Raw genomic sequence first — 17,746 nt, 5'->3', positions numbered from 1 at the left:
ATAACAAACATCCGAACCCAATCGGCATGGTCCCCAATGTAGCTTACCGCATTGGGTACATTGTGGTATAGATGATCTCCTCTGGCCTGAATCCCTCCTATACCGAGAGCCCGACTCTGTGAAACTTTGATCCGATCCGGGATGACTAGAGAAGTTGGACCCCTGGTCTGCAACTCGTGTGTCACGACCCAACCCCGTGGGCCGCGACTGGCACCCTACTTAGGCACCCAAAACAGATTCACAAACCAGATCATCATATTCAGACTCATTCAGACTTAACATACGTTATTCGAACTGAAAACTAATAGCAGACGTCACACAAGCATTGAACAAACACTTATCTTAAGCGGTCGCTCGTGCAGGACAGTCATATCAAAATCAGAAAGGTGGCGGAATATACATCGCCCAAATGCACACACACACACACGTACAAACTTATGGGCCGTCTTGGCCATAATAGCATACGGGCCGCTTAAGAACGTAGAACAGAACCACATACGAACACACCGGACCCACGACCCACAAATATGACTACAGGCCTCTAAATCAAAATGGAACATACGAACATATGACGGGACAGGGCCCCGCCGTACCCAAACAGTCACAAATGTACAGACTACACACATAGCCAACGGTATGTACCAAAAGTTAAACTCCGGATCAAGGGGAGCTCTCCAGAATAGCAGAGTAAGTAGCCTAGATCGGAGGATCACCCAAACGAGCTTCTGTACCTGCGGGCATGAAACGCAGCCCCCCGAAGAACAGGGGGTCAGTACGGGAGAAGTACTCAGTATGTAAAGCAGAAAGTACAGAAATCTCAATCATAACTGGAAGGGCACCCGAGCCTCGGAAGGAACAAACACAAACATCAAAGTAGCGAATCAAACCTGTGCGGAAGATAATGTACAAATGCAAATAAAATCATGTGTAGGGCTAGGAACGTGGTCACCCCCGACGCTGGTGCCACAACACATCATACTCCAGAAGTTTTCAAATCTCCGTACAGTCTCCAGACAAATCGTATCACACACACATCACATCATCAGAACATATCAAATGCCATATCACATCATAACTCCATAGACGGAAACCGGCCCTATGGCGAGGCCTCGGAAATCGTAACACATCATACTTCCGAATATGGTATAGCGCGCACGATCACAAAGCCGGCCCGGGTACCGACGAACGAAATCATAACGAATGGCACGAACGGAGTAGTGCAGAGACCATATGCATATTAAAATAATTTACAGGACTCGACACATAATTACATATAGGCATATACCGACGCCAGAAGGCTCGGAGTAGGAGTCAGGTCGATCAAAATTAATGTATAGAAGTTACGAAGTTCCAAACTGCAAAACCTTTGAAAAACAATTCACAGGTCATTTTCCGAAAATCTAATATCATTCATAGTGCAAAACGTTCAATAATGGTATAGGAAATTTCAAACGGACCTTTGAGTCCTAGGAAAACGATCACTTTTCATATCGGACGGAAATGAGTCAAACAAACCAAATAAGGGAAGCCTCGGGGCTTGCGGGCCCACCTTGAGTCAAATCGAGGCGGCGGACACAAATCACAGACTTTAGGCTCCATAAAGCCATCTACGAAAGTTTCGGAGAGATTCGGACACAATAGCAAAAGTTATGAAGGTTTGAACATTCTTGCAACCAATTATAAGGAATATGTTTCAATTGCGCTGAATGAATAGTGGCCAAAACTAAACTCGGATTTCCAAGAGCAGAATTATCCCCGAGGGTCCGATCTTAACCTAGTATAACTAGGACATGCCAAAAGAAGGAAAGGTAGGCTTTACATACCTGGATTGCGTCTTACGCTCGTCAAATCTCAATTCCCGTTTCGTCCAAAAACTGCAAATAGTCACTTTTACCAGTTACTATTCATGAAAGTTAACATCTTAATCTTTGGGCTATACTTGGCTACCAAAATTTCGGCAGCATTTCCCCTATAAATCTGACACCCCGAGAATTTAACTCGGCTCAGAACATTCAACAACAACAACCCAACAACACCAAACGACGTCAAAGTTCACAACGAAATAGGTTCTAACATCAATGATCTTCTTTCTACATAAAATGACAACTTTCATACAAACTTTACAAGGTCAAACCAACATCAACATTATCATATTCATTTACCCATTCAAGATTATTCAAACACATTCCAACAATATTCCAAATAATATAAATGAGTTCGAATGATTCGTCGCTCTCCATATTCCATCCGAAGCGTCTACGATCACGACGAACATACTAACTCACATCGTTTCTTTCCAAATTCACTAACAACAACATCAATTTACATCCTATGATCTTACTTTCACAATTATACAAAAACTATATAAATTCGCATAATTTCCCATAATGACATACAACCAATTTCAATGCCATAATTCTTCCAACACTTCCAAATCAATGCAAACTTACATCATTTAAATTATAAGGATCATAACCATACAACTAACATATCAAACAAAACAATTTATCACCATCTCAAATTCCTCCATAGCCACGGCCAACATCCACATTTTTTTCCAATTCAACCCAATTCATTCAACTTTCATTTCTAATACAATTTCTATCATATTACAACTAAATTACAACATGAATTCAAATCATCCAAGACATGTACAAGCATTCGGCCAACACTCCAATCACCCCAACCCACAAAATTTTCATGTTTTTCATTCATTCACACATACTACAACATACATACATATATTTCATGGCATAGGAATGGTAAAATTCTTACCTTTTCTTCAGGTTTTCACTTGGCACCAAACTTGTCCTCTTGCCAAACTAATTGTACCAAGTTGTAGAGGACTTTGCACTTAGTAGTATTCCCACAAGAATTGAATTTTAAACTCAAGGATTGGGCTCCAAAAATAATTTCCTTTCTTTTTCTTTTCTTTTTTCCTCTCTTACCCGAAATGCTCCATTTCTTTTTCTTTGTTCTTGCCTTGTATTTTTCTTGAATGTTCTTTGGATAAGGATCCTTATATAACATTACTTAATTAACTTATGTACTTGGGCCATTTTTCATGGCATGGCCGGTTGGGCTCCCTTATTGGGCCTCATTTCACTTTTTTTTTAGCCCAAAATTGTTGGCTAATTTTGTAATTCATGGAGCAAGTTTCCAAAATTCCAATTTCGCCCTTGGCCACCTTTCGTAATTCCACACCATTGTAAGCATAACCTACACCTTCATACCAAGTAAGGTCCAATTGCGGCCTTATTCATCACAAGTCAATTTATCTTGAATTTTTTTTTGAATAAACAAAAATGTCGGATGTAACATCGTGGAGGTACACTAGTCACCGACTGACCTGAGTGTCTAGAATGTGACTGCTTCGACCCCCCTCTATAGTCACTATCAGCACCTATGGATCTGGCCCTCTTACCTTGCCCTTGACCCATATCACGCTCGTCCTATTGCGGGTGTCGTTGCTCTTCTAGATTTTGGGCATGGGCTTGAATGCGGGAAATATCCATCCTGTCTTGCAATGAAGCCGTCAAGCAATCTCTGAACAAATGTGACCCTAGGCCACTCACAAACCTATGCACTCTATCTCCCATATCAGCCACCATAGCCGGGGCATATCTAGCCAACGAATTGAATTGAAGGCTATTGTCACACCCTAACCTTACAAGGGTGTGATGGGCACCCGACCCTCTTAGTACGGGATGCGGTGGACAGACAGAATCAGATCAGATCAGATCATATCATATGCCATCCTGGCCGCCATCCCCATACACAGATCATAATATCATAATCATACAGATATAACAGATCCCGGCCCGCACACCGAGTGACGCGGTGAACAATGCAGAGGAATATGCACGATAACAGAACCTGGCCCGGGACGCAGTGAAGGAATGCATTGAGACAGCCACGAACAGATCAATGAGAAACCACATAGATACAGACTCACATACAAACTCAATCAGACTGAAGGGTGCCAAACAGCGAGCCAAAATCAGAGTATCCAGATAGTATGCATTGTACGCGCCTATATCCTACTTGGGAAGGCACGACAGATTATTAGCAGAATCAGATTCTCAGATGTTCAGAAATCATTTTGTAAGAATTGCATAAAAATGGTCATATCATAAACAAGATAATAGTCCAGAGGTTTTCAGAGAAAATCGGACAAAACGGAGGTATTTAAAATTATACAGAAGATTTCGGGCCTCGTGGGCCCGCCTCGGACCAACTCGAGGCAACATATGTAAATTATCGCTAATAGACCTTATGAGGTCATTCATAATCGTTTGGAAGTGTTCCGACTCCGTTTAGGGAAGTTTTGTACAAAAATCCACTTTAAAGGCAATTTGTAAAGAAATAGTTTCAATTGTACTGAAGGAATTGGAGCGGTTTTCCGTCTCGAATTCCGGGGAACGGAGTCGTGCTTAAGGCTCGCGGCCGAGCCTATCACATCCAGAACATGCCTAAGAACAAAGGGAAAGGCTTCACATACCTCGATAGCGCCTCACGCTCGCTTGGCGTCGATCCCAAGTTCGTCCAAAATCTAGAAATGGTCAAGTTTACCATTTGTTAGTTTCAAACTTTTCAATAATCCAACTTAACACAGACTTGCCTACCGAAATTTCGGCAGCATTCCCTCTGTATATAAGACATCCCCGAGACTTAGCTCGACTCAATTCATTAACACAACAACCCAGAAACAACATCATAAACAATCAACAGACATTAAAACACATACTATGGCATCACTAGTCATCTTTCAACATAACGAAACATCTTTCGTTTCAATCTTACATTTCCAAACCAAACTTGTTATTTTGATATTCATCACCCACCAAATTCATTACAACATACATCGGAGGCATCCATACCATTTTCACACAATATACACAAGATATGCAAACATTCAAACTTTCCATTAAGCCACTACTTATCCAATTTTCCTAACCTTCAACATACAAGTTCATTATACATTTCCATCTTCCAAATTCATCAACAATAATCATAATTTGCCTCTTGATACTTTTATTTCTATTTTTGCATAAATCATAACAAAGTTGCATGTTTTCCTACAACAACTTGATAACCAATTTTTCCATGACAATAAAGATTGTTATTTTTCCATTCACTTCACCATAACACACTTAACATGCTAACAAGATTAAATTCATACTCCATCACCATATAACAATACCACACGGCCACAACCTATGTTTCTCCAACTTCCACAATTCATTCCACTTTCATTTCTAATACAATTTCCACCATACTACAACTAAATTACAACATGAATTCAAGCCATTATGAACATACACTTCATGCACACATTCGGCCAACCCCCTCTCATTCCAACACACAAAATTTTCATGCTTTTCATTCATTCACACATACTACAACATACATACATATATTTCATGGCATAGAAATGGTAAAATTCTTACCTCTCCTTCAAGTTTTCACTTGGCACCAAACTTGTCCTCTTGCAAAACTAATTGTACCAAGTTGTAGAGGACTTTGCACTTAGTAGTATTCCCACAAGAATTGAATTTTAAACTCAAGGATTAGGCTCCAAAATTTTTCTTTCTTTTCTTTCTTTTTTTCTCTCCTTCACCCGAAATGGTCTTGTTCTTTTTTCTTGATTGTTTTCTTGCTTTCTTGAACATTCTATGGATATGTATAACCATATATAATATTACCTAATTAAATCATGGACTTGGGCCCTTTTTACATAGCATGGCCGGTAGGACCTTCCCTTTTGGGCCTTGTTTTCTTATTTTTTTTTAAGTCCAACTTGTTGGCTACATATTGTAATCCATAAGGAAAATTTCCAAAATTCCAATTTTGCCCTTGGCCACCTTTCGTAATTCCACACCATTGTATTCATTACCTACACATTCATGCCTAGTAAGGTCCAATTGTGGCCTTATTCATTCCAAGTCAATTTACCTTGAATTTTTGAATAAGCAAAAATGTCGGATGTAACACCCGACCCCATATTCGAAGCCGAGCGAACCCGCTGACTCTTATTACATACTTAATCTCTTTGGACTCTTAAATCAAATAGAATGAAATACATAGTAAAGCTTTCAGAATCTTTCTTTCCATCGACTCAATTCAAGTAAAATCTATCATCACATAAAGCTTGTAACATGAAACATAATAACACATCGGCTAGCGGAGCCGCTCACAAGACTGACATTCTATACCCACGACTCTGTCTGCAAAGTCTTTAACATCAACCAGAAATCATAACATACAATCTCCGACTTGGCAATGCTCCGGAAGGAAGTGGAGCTCACCATTCCCGCTGGAACATCTTCTAGTAATGTCTTCTACTCATCTGGGTGTACCTGCGTGGCATGAAACGCAACCCTCGCAGAAAGGGGGTCAGTACTGGATATGTACTGAGCATGTAATGCAAGAATCACAGTAAAAGAATCATAACTGATACAAGGAGTGCAGAAACATGTACAATGTCCAGAATACCAAAACTCTTGCCTTTAAAACATAAATCATGCATATCTTTATCACATACCGTACCCGGCCCGTTATGGGACTCGGTGGATAAAATCATATCATCATACTTTCATATCATCGTGCATGCATATACATATACATATACATATATATACCGTACCCGCCCTCTAGTGAGGGACTCGGTGAGTAGAGTCTTGCATGTCAACATCATATATCATATATATATATATATATATATATATATATATATATATATATATATATATATATATATATATATATATATATATATATATATATACCGTACACGGCCCTCTTGTCACACCCTAATCCCGCTAGGGTGTGATGGGCACCCGACCCCATATCCGGAGCTGAGCGAACCCACAGACTCTTATTTCATACATAATCGTTCCGGACTTTTAAATCAATTAAGTGTGAAATACATATTAAGGCTTTCAGAAATCTTTTCTTTTCCTTTGTTTATCAAATCCAACAAAATCTGTAATTATATAGAATTCATATCATAATACAAACCGACACATCGGCTGATGGAGCCACTTACAGAACTGACATACTATACCCACGACTCTGTCTGCAAAGTCTCTAACATCAATCCAGAAAGCATATCATAAAAACTCTGACTCGGCAACACTCCAGGAACAAATGGAGCTTGCCATCTCCACTGGGACATCTTCTATCATAGCTTCAACTCATCTGGGTGTACCTACGCGGCATGAAACGCAGCCCCTGAAGAAAGGGGGTCAGTACGGAATATGTACTGAGTATGTAAAGCATGAAACACAGAAAACAGAACCATATCCGAAGCAAACAGTACAAGAGTGAGTAAATTATCTAGATTACCAAAGCGCTTATTTTCCAATCACAAATCGTGTATACAGAGGTCATATGTCAGAAATGGTGCAGATCCAGAATATCAGAATGTTTGTTTCCAGACTCAGATCATATATGCCGATATCTTATGTCAGAAGAAGTACAGAAAGTACCGAATGCCAAAATGCTTACTTTCCAAACACAAATCATGCATGACAAAATCATATATCATATACGCATATAACGTGCCCCGGCCCTCCCGCGAGGGACGCGGTAGATCATATATTATGTAAGCATATAACGTGCCCGGGCCCTCCCGTGAGGGACGCGGTAAATCATATATCATGTGAACTTATAACGTGCCCCAACCCTTGGTGAGGGACGCGGTGAATCATATATCATGTATGCCAATGTCATGTATCATGTATGCAAGTAACGTGCCCCGGCCCTCTTTTGCGGGACGCGGTGAATGTGCCATCCTGGCCACCACCCCGTCATCATATCAAAATGTCATCATATCATATATAACATGCCCCGGCCCGCAAATGAGAGGGACGCGGTGAACAATGCAGAGGAGTACGCACGAGAACATATCATGGCCCGGGCTTAGTGAAGTCCAAACTAAGACTTGTACGAACAGAATAATGTGAAACCATATGCACAAAAATCAAGACTCCATAGACGAGCATACTTACCGACTCATGAAGGCTCAGAAACAAGTTTCGGGTCAATCCGACTTAGCATGAGAAAGTTATGGACGTTTGAAATACAGAACCTTTTACGAGCATTTCAGAAGCCATTTTTTTGGAAGATTCGAAACAATAATCATATCAAGTATCTTTCGGATATCATATAGATGAAATCAAATATGACTTTTAGAATCATATGTACGTATCAAAGACTCAATGGAATAATCAAACGTACTATCATTCGAAAATCAATACATTAATCATACCAATTGTCTTTCGAATGCCATTCGGAAACGTATTAAACAGAACTTCGGACATTAACATATACAGAACTCTTTAGGGACAAAACTCAGAATCCAAGAGTAGAATTACCCCAAAATGCATATCATATCATACCTTATGTGGCTCTAGGACTTGCCAAAGAAAGAAAGGGTAAGCCTTACATACCTGTTCCACGACCAACTAGCTACGCTTATTTGTCCAAACTTGCTAATCCACAGTCAAGAGAATTGACATAATCATTAGATTCATCGACATATACTTGTCTTAGTTTTTCAAATGAATTCACTTATATTCTGCCGAAATTTCGGCAGCATTTCCCCTGTAAATGCAACATCCCCGAGAATCTAACTCGGCCAATTTAACAACAACAAACCCGAGAATGCAACTCGGCCAAACTATCAATAACAATACCAACAATCATATCTCCAATCTTCAACAATTTACTCAAAATGCATTCTAACATTAATAACTTGTTTTACATAATTCAACGACATTTTATTTAGGTTCCAACCGATTATCACAACACAATCCGCAACCTTCCAAATTAAATAAAAACATCAATAACACATTCCTTACTTTCAAATTCATGAACTAGATCAACAACCTACACGTCGACAACTTCCGTCAAGTTACCAAACCATCATTTTCATCATAGAATCCACATCGACAACTACTAAAATGTCAAATAGAATCAATTCACCATAACTTACCAAACCACCCATCATTCGGCCACAACAACTACATGCATATTTTCATGAATTTTCAATCCATTTATATGCATTACAACAACAACCAACATACTAAATAAAATTAATCCATTCTTTCTACATAACATCACACATACACGGCCAACACTATACATATACGGCCACAACTTCAACATCATTTTTTTTTATGAATTTCATTCATTTCCACACACTCCAACATGCATAAATTATCCATAACATATGTAAAAGAGGATTGAACCTTACCTCTTCCACTTGGCTCTTCAACTTCCGGCTAGAGTTATATCTTGCAAAAACCAATGGTTTTTTTGCTCCAACAACCTCCCCACGTTAAAGAGGACCCTTTAATTGGTTGTAACACTAGAAGGAATTATTTTTTTTTATCAAGATTTCAAGGGGGAAATTTTGCTCCTCCATGGACGAATGGCCTCCCTTGTTTTCTCTCTTTCTTTCTTCTTTCTCTTATCTCCAAAGCTTCTTGAATTTTCTAGAGTTGAAATGAAAAATGTGATGAATTAATTCATCTTGTGCATATATTAACTCTTATGTGGGGCATGGCCCACAACCCATGTGCACGGCCACATGGTCTCCTTCTTTATTTTATTTTATTTTATTTTTTGTTCAAGAACACATAACTTCCTAATTCCCATTTTTGCCCTTTGCCTTCCACAATATTTCCATGAACCTCTTTGCAAATTTTCCTTTTCACCCTTGGACTTTCCCAATATTTCCATACTAATAATATTCATAAATAATATTCATAACAACTTCTACATTAAAATAACTTTGGAAAATGGTCTTGCCCTTAACTTCTCGCAATTATCTCGAATTATCCGAACGTACAAAAACGGGCTATAACATCCTCCCCCCCTTTAGAACATTCATCCTCGAATGTTCAACTGATCTTATTGAGTCTTGTAACACTTCGGGAGGGGTCCCTCCTATAGTCGTCCTTTCCTTCATGCCCGTTTCTTATAATCGACTTCTCGGTCTTTACATGGATCCTCATTCCGTGTCATGAGTTTTTCTAATCCGATGTGCCGACTCATGATCCTTGTACTCCCCATATTATCTCTTTTCTGTTATTATTTCGTCACAATACCTTAACAAGAGCCACATCTTTGGTACGTAATCTTTACTTGATGGTCAGGTATGGCCACAGGTTGTCTCTTTCTCTTACCTGATCCACAGTATTGTAGTCTCGGTTATCATGCTATAAATATCCATCGGCTTTTAGAGTTCTCTTTTCTTCGCCCCCTGTTTCTTTATATCTCTGTCACTATCCCTTTTAATTTTTCATTCCGAATATTTACCCAAAAACGTATGTACATAACGTTTCTTTCCCATTTATCATCCTTCGCAATCCAGTTACCCTTATGGTAGCTTATGATCCGAGTTCACTTAATTTCTTAGTTCGGAACATCCTTGAGTTCTTACCGCAACTTTTTTTTCATTTCTTTCTCTCACATTTCTTGATACGAGTATACTTGTTTTTGATATCTTTGTATTGGCGCTCATTTCATCCTTCGTTATTTCTTGTTGGCTCTCCGGTGGGATTCCTTATAAATATGATCGAGCATCACTTCACATCGATGGTTCATATAATTCCATAGCGTCTCTTCTTATGTTTCATATAATTAATAGTCCACGAACTAATTTCTCGTACCCGATGAACTCTTTCATTTCATTCATAGGCGCTGCGTTCTTCCTTCCTCTCAAACTTTTCAGGTTACCAATTGTGGATACTTTTATTTCAATAGTCGTTGTTGTCCGAAATATCCTTTGAATCTTATCGTTTTCTTCATTATCCTTCACGAGTTTAGCTTGTAGATCTTTCTCGCTCCCTCTGTTACCCCTTAAAACATGTCGCTGCCTACTTAGGTACCGCACCAATTTATTCGATGTGGGGGATTCAAATTGTAGCATAAACATAGCAGACTTCGTGTTGGGGTGAAGCAGTCTCTTAAGGTGTCTTCTATGCTTTCCTCTCATGTCGGCTTCTACTTCTTTTAGATATCCTTTTAAGTCCAATATAATATGCTCTCCCCCCCCCCCCCCTTTTTAAAGGAGCTCCTCGTATGCTAACAGTATTCGAGTACCTTTGTCTACGATAATTACCTTATTCCTCGTCCTTCTTCCCAACTTTGTGCATCACATATCGAAACTTCTTACTATAAGTTTTGTCTACACCATCATTCTTGTCAATATTCCCATACCTCTCTGTCCATTATTAATCCTCTCACCCATTTAGCTTACTTACTCGTAATTCTCCTTAACTATGCGCTCGTATCGCAGCCGTACGCCCATATTTCTAAAGCGTCCCGCTACTTTTGTCCTTAGCACAGAATCCTTACAAATTTTCACTCTCTTTATCCTTATTTGTCGGATCTTTAACTATATTTATGACGTTATAACCGAGCGGTCTCATATGTACATTCCTTACAGTTTACACTCTTTCTATTCTTACTCATTGGGCTTTTAACTATGCTTGTGACACTATGTTCAAGCGGTCTCTCCTGCTCATTTCTTGCATTTCATTCCATTTCCTCCAAACTCGAATCTCCCGGACTTAGCATGAATTCTCATTCCATATCATTAATCTCCCAGTCAACAGTGTCGACCCATTACACTTGTTCTTTCCTTGGTGCGTAATCGGGTTCCTATTACTAACTTGTCAAAGTATCCTTCTTACTCCTATGATTAAAGATTTCCAATTGTTTTATTTCCAAAGGTTCTCCTGTTATATCTCGCATTTTGTACGTCGGAATATTTTTGAGCTGGTTGTGACGAGTTAAGAGCAAGGCTACTCTTTCAACTTTGTGTTAAGGCATAAGTCACTTATGAATTTATGGGATGGAGACACTAAGGAAAATTTGGGGTTAAAAGTGGAATTACGGAAAATAATATTTCATGAAAAATGGGACCAAAAACGTATTATGGGAAGCTAGGTATTTCATGAGAAATTTGGGGGCCAAAAGTGAAGTTTTGGAAGTTTTATTTCATGAAAAAAAAATGGTCATGTGGCTTTGCATGTGAAATGTGGGCCATGGCCACATGGATGGCTAATACATGATATTTAAAAGATGACTTAGTCCTCTTATGTTCATTCCAACACTTGAGAGAAATCAAGAAAGATCAAGAAGCTTTGAGAGAACAAAAAATAAGGGCCAATTTCGGCCAAGAACAAGAGAGAACAAGACCAAGATTTGGCCATCAAAAAAATTGTTTCTCCAAGCAAACCTACTAATTGAAGGGTGCTCATTAACGTGGAAGTGTTATTGGAAGCGTTAGATTATCCGTTTTTGTCCGTGGCCAACTGTAGGCAAGTTGAGAAGTTGAAGAAGAAAGGTGAGTTCTAATCTTGTTTTATGTGTTATAAATGGTTTATATGTGTTGTAGCATGATAAAAAGGAAGAAATTTATGATAGAAACCAAGTTGGAGTTGAGGCCGTGTATATGGGTTTGGCCGAGTGAGTGTGTATTGTGCCAAAAACAATGAATTAATTCTAATTTGCATGTTTTGAATACTGTAGTGTGAAGAAAAGAATGAAAACCATCTTTGTGTGTATGTATGATGTTGGCCGAATGGCCCCCCTTTGTGTAGTTGAGAATGAATAAATCGTCGTTAGTATTTTAGTTGTCGTCGTTGTGGATTCTAGGGAAAAAAATGCAAGCTTAATGACTCAAAGTGATGTTGTGGTGGTTATGGGTTGTTTTGGAAGTTAATGTGAATCCTATGTAATTTTTGTATTTATGAGAATTTCATTGATAATGTGCGGATTAATGATATAAGTTACGAATTTGGAAGGAAAGAAGGTGTTTGGTGTTGTTCTTGGGTTTGGGAAGGAATTCAGGTAAGTGGAGCCTTGTTTGGGTTGTTCGGAAAATTGTGTGAATTGCTTAAAATGTTCTTGAATATCGTTTAAATGGTTTTGGATTAGTAATCAAGTGTATAAACGTTGATATTAGTTGGAATGTAAGTAGTTAAAGTGTGTATGTTAGAATATTGGGAATGTTGTTGGATTATGTAGAAAGAGCGCTTAATGCTAGAATGTATTTTTGAATTGATTATTGATGTTATAGCTTGGTTGTTGGTCGGGTTGTTGTGTTGGTATTTTGAGCCGAGTTATATTCTCGGGGCGGCGAAGTTATAGGGGAAATGCTGCCCAAATATTTGTAGACAAGTAATGAACTAAAGATTTGAATGCTAAAAAGTCTTACTTTTGACAATTGGCAAATATGACCATTTATAGATTTTGGGCGAAACGGGAATTGAAACCGGACAAGCGTAAGGCGCAACCAAGGTATGTAAAGCCTTCCCCTTTATTCTTTGGCATGTTCTAAGCATGATAGGCTCGAACGTGAGCCCCAGATACGACTCTGCACTTCGAAATTCGAGATTGAAATTGGCCTCATTTCTTTCAGTAAGATTGAACTAGTTTCTTGTGATTTGTCGTTAAAGTAGCCTATATGTATGCAACTTTCACAAATGAAGTCAGAATGACCTAAAACTCTCATGGGTGGCTCCATAAGACCTATGATCCATAATTTACGTACGCCACCTCAGTTCGGCCCAAGGTGGGCCCACAAAATTCTGATACCTCCTGTACGGCTCAAATTAGCTTATTTCTGTCCGAAAATCTCAGGTAACTTGTGGTTATTAGTCTGTCTGCTATATGACCAGTGTTATGACCATAGTTAAGAGTCTTATAATATATTCTGACGTCTGGAGCGGTTCTGGACATTTTATTCCGATATAGTCTGTCGTGCCATCCCAAATGACATATATGCGTATTTTGTGAACATTGTCCGATTACTTTGATTTGACCCACCGTTTGGCTTACTTCCGTTTCATTGAGTCTGTATAATGATCTGTATGTGTATGGCCTCTCATTAATCTGTTCGTGGATGTCTCAATGCTTCCTTCACTGCGCCCGGGCCAGGTTCTGTTATTCGTGCACATTCCACTGCATTGTTCACCGCGTCCCTCGGTGTGCGAGCCGGGATCAGTTTACATCTGTATATGATCTGATGATGTGATGTATGGGGATGGCGGCCAGGATGGCATATGATCTGATCTGTCTGTCCACCGCGTCCCGTACTAAGAGGGTCGGGTTCTGTTACCGCCTCCCTCACTAGAGGGCCGGGATCTGATATATGTATGTATAGGCTATCTGTATAAGCTTATGACTCTTCATGCATGATTCTGTCTGTCTGATTGGATTATGACTCTGTCCGCTACATTTCTGTCTATCTGATTGGATTATGACTCTGTCCGCTACATTTCTGTCTATCTGATTGGATTATGACTCTGTCCGTTACACTTCTGTCTGTCTGATTGGACCACGATCCTATCCGTTACACTTCTGTCTGTCTGACTTAATTACGACTCTATTTGTTACACTTCTGGTAATCTGATTCGGAAAATGATGCTGTCTGCGTCACTTCTGTATGTCTGATCCGGACCATGACTCAGTCTGTTACACTTTTGTACCTCTGGTTCTGATTACGATTATGTCAGTCGCATTCTGTGCCCCTGATCCATACGATGATTCTGCCAGCTAAACTCTGTATTTTTGTTTTGGATTCGGGTTCGATTCTGTCCGCTATATTTCTGTACTTCTGGTCCGGATTATGATTATATTTGTTACATTTTCGCTTTACATACTCGGTACATTTTCCGTACTAACCCCCTGTTCTTCGGGGGCTGCGTTTCATGCCGCGCAGGTACTCCCAGATGAGCTGAAGTTATTATAGAAGATGTTCCAGCGGAGTTGGCGAACTCCATTTGCTCCTGGAGTGCTGCCGAGTCAAAGTTTGTATGTTATGGTTTCTGGACTTATGTTAGAGACTTTGCAGACAGTGTAGTGGGTATTGGTTGTCAGTCTGTAAGCGGCTCCGTCAGCCGATATGTCGGTCTTTGTTATATACTGAATTTTGTATTATTATAGATTTGTTCGGCTTGGAAGCTCCGAGAAAGAATATTTCTGAGATAAAAAAAAATTTACTATGTATTTTATCTTAGTCGACTTAAAAAGTTGGATGTGATTTTATGCGCAGCAGTTGTCTGAGGGTTCGCTCGGTCCTAAGTAAGGGTCGGGTGCCCATCACACCATAGTAAGGTCGGGGTGTGACAGAGTGGTATCAGAGCAGGTCTGTCCTAGGGGTTGTCTGCAAAGTCGTGTCCGGTAGAGTTCTGTTTATGGTGTGTAGCGCGCCACATTTTTAAACAGGAGGCTACGGGGCATTTAGGGATTGTTGACCTTCTTTCTATCTCAGATCGTGCGATAGATCCAAGTCATAGGCGAATGAAATTCCATCTGTAAGCCTTACCTACGACGGTAAGAGGCAAATGACGATATGGAAAGGTCAGAAGGGCAAGTCTGGAAATATTCGTTCTGTTAGCTGAAACCGAAAGTCCTGGGCGGCTAGGATGTGACATATAGCCGTATGCTCTGTAAGGTACTGTTGGTATGTTCTGCGTACAGATTTCGAATGATAAGAATTTATAAAGGTGGTACGGAAGACCGAAAAGGGTAAAATAGTAATTGCACGAGAAAGAACGTGTTACGAATATGTCTCGGAATCTATAAAACTTTGACTTGCTCCAGATTATGTAGTAAAGGGCATACGAGGAAGTGGACGTGATTATATCAGCGTTAAGGCACCGGAACGCACCAAGGTTTCGAGGTTAAGCATGCTCAGGTGGGAGCAATCTCAGGATGGGTGACCCCCCTGGGAAGTATGCAAGAATTTTACATATATTCCGGTATAAGAGACGAAAGGAAAGTTAAAGTAGCCGGAGTGAAATTAGAATATGCGAGATGGTTGGAGACCATAAAAGACCACACAGCACGCAATCGGTTAGATTAGAGAAGAGGCAGAAAGGACGCCACAGCTTTGGAATTAGAATAGGCTCGAACGATGTTTGGAGATAATGTGTGGCCTAGTTGAAAATAATTATGTATACACATATGAATGCGTATGATGCCTTATCTGTGGTTGTACTAGTGAACACGTGTGTCCCCACGACCGGTGCTAGAATGCGAGAGGTACCAATCGAATAAGGGTGCCGGACTCCAAGTAACAATAGCAAAGGTAAATGGTGCAAATGTTATGGGGTAGGCTGCTGTTATTTTCTCTATTTGTTAAGACTGGAAAGTTCCAGTACAATGATATTTGGAAAGGAAAGAGAGTAAGTAAAGGAAATGCAAAAAGGTCAAACATTGGAAGGAAGCGAAAGGTAGGAAACATGACCGAGCAGAACCTCCAGAAAAGGAACGACGATTAACGCACGGGACTATTTGGGTAACTGCAAGCATGGACACGTGAAAAAGGATAAGTGTGGTTACATGAAACGAGGGAAAGGTGTTTGAGGTTTAAGAATTGACTTAAGCAAGCGAGGCCAAAGGAATCGTGACCACGACAAGAAATATGAAGTAAGAAATGGAATGATAGAGCTCTGTGACAATGCTGGGAGATTTAAACTCCCGAAAGGGTATATAAGGAAAATAGATAGCGTGGTTAAGAAGAATCATGAGTAAGTAAGCCAAATAAGTGAAAAGGTTAATAGTGGACGAAAAGGTGTAGGAATATTGATAAGAACGATGGGGAAGACAAAACCTATGGTAAGAAGTTTCGGTATGTTATGCGTAGAGTTCGGAAGTAAGACGAGAAATGAAATATAATAAAAAATGAGGATACTCGAAGATTGTGACATATAAAGGACCCCTTAACATGTCGGCGCACTAAAAGAATAATGGAGAGAATGACAAGGACTAAAAGGGATATTTCGGATGATGGCGACTATTGTATCTATGTTTGGTTCAGGATTTTTTTTGGAAGAAAGAAGGAACACAGCGTCTGTGAAAGAGCGAAAAGGATTCGTCGGTTACAAGAAGATAGTTCATGGCCCAGTGACTGTGGGGAATATGAGAAAATACGCTATGAAAGTATACGAATCAGTGACGTGAAGAATTACTCAATCATATTGGTAAAGAACCCATATCGGAAGGTCAACAAAGGATAACTGTAGGAAGAACTCCCCCGGCATGTTGTGACTAGTTGAACATTCGAGGACGAATGTTCTAAAGGGGGGAAGAATGTTATATCTCGCATTTTGTACGTCGGAATATTTTCGAGCTGGTTGTAACGAGTTAAGAGCAAGGCTACTCTTTCAACTTTGTGTTAAGGCATAAGTCACTTATGAATTTATGGGATGGAGACACTAAGGAAAATTTGGGGTTAAAAGTGGAATTACGGAAAATAATATTTCATGAAAAATGGGACCAAAAATGTATTATGGGAAGCTAGGTATTTCATGAGAAATTTGGGGTCCAAAAGTGAAGTTTTGGAAGTTTTATTTCATGAAAAAAAATGGTCATGTGGCCTTGCATGTGACATGTGGGCCATGGCCACATGGATGGCTAATACATGATATTTAAAAGATGACTTAGTCCTCTTATGTTCATTCCAACACTTGAGAGAAATCAAGAAAGATCAAGAAGCTTTGAGAGAACAAAAAATAAGGGCCAATTTCGGCCAAGAACAAGAGAGAACAAGACCAAGATTTGGCCATCAAAAAAAATGTTTCTCCAAGCAAACCTACTAATTGAAGGGTGCTCATTAACGTGGAAGTGTTATTGGAAGCGTTAGATTATCCGTTTTTGTCCGTGGCCAACTGTAGGCAAGTTGAGAAGTTGAAGAAGAAAGGTGAGTTCTAATCTTGTTTTA

The sequence above is a fragment of the Lycium barbarum genome, chromosome 1 (assembly GCF_019175385.1).
Source record: "Lycium barbarum isolate Lr01 chromosome 1, ASM1917538v2, whole genome shotgun sequence".
Classification (NCBI taxonomy): Eukaryota; Viridiplantae; Streptophyta; class Magnoliopsida; order Solanales; family Solanaceae; genus Lycium; species Lycium barbarum.
This window is presented reverse-complemented; position numbering follows the sequence as displayed.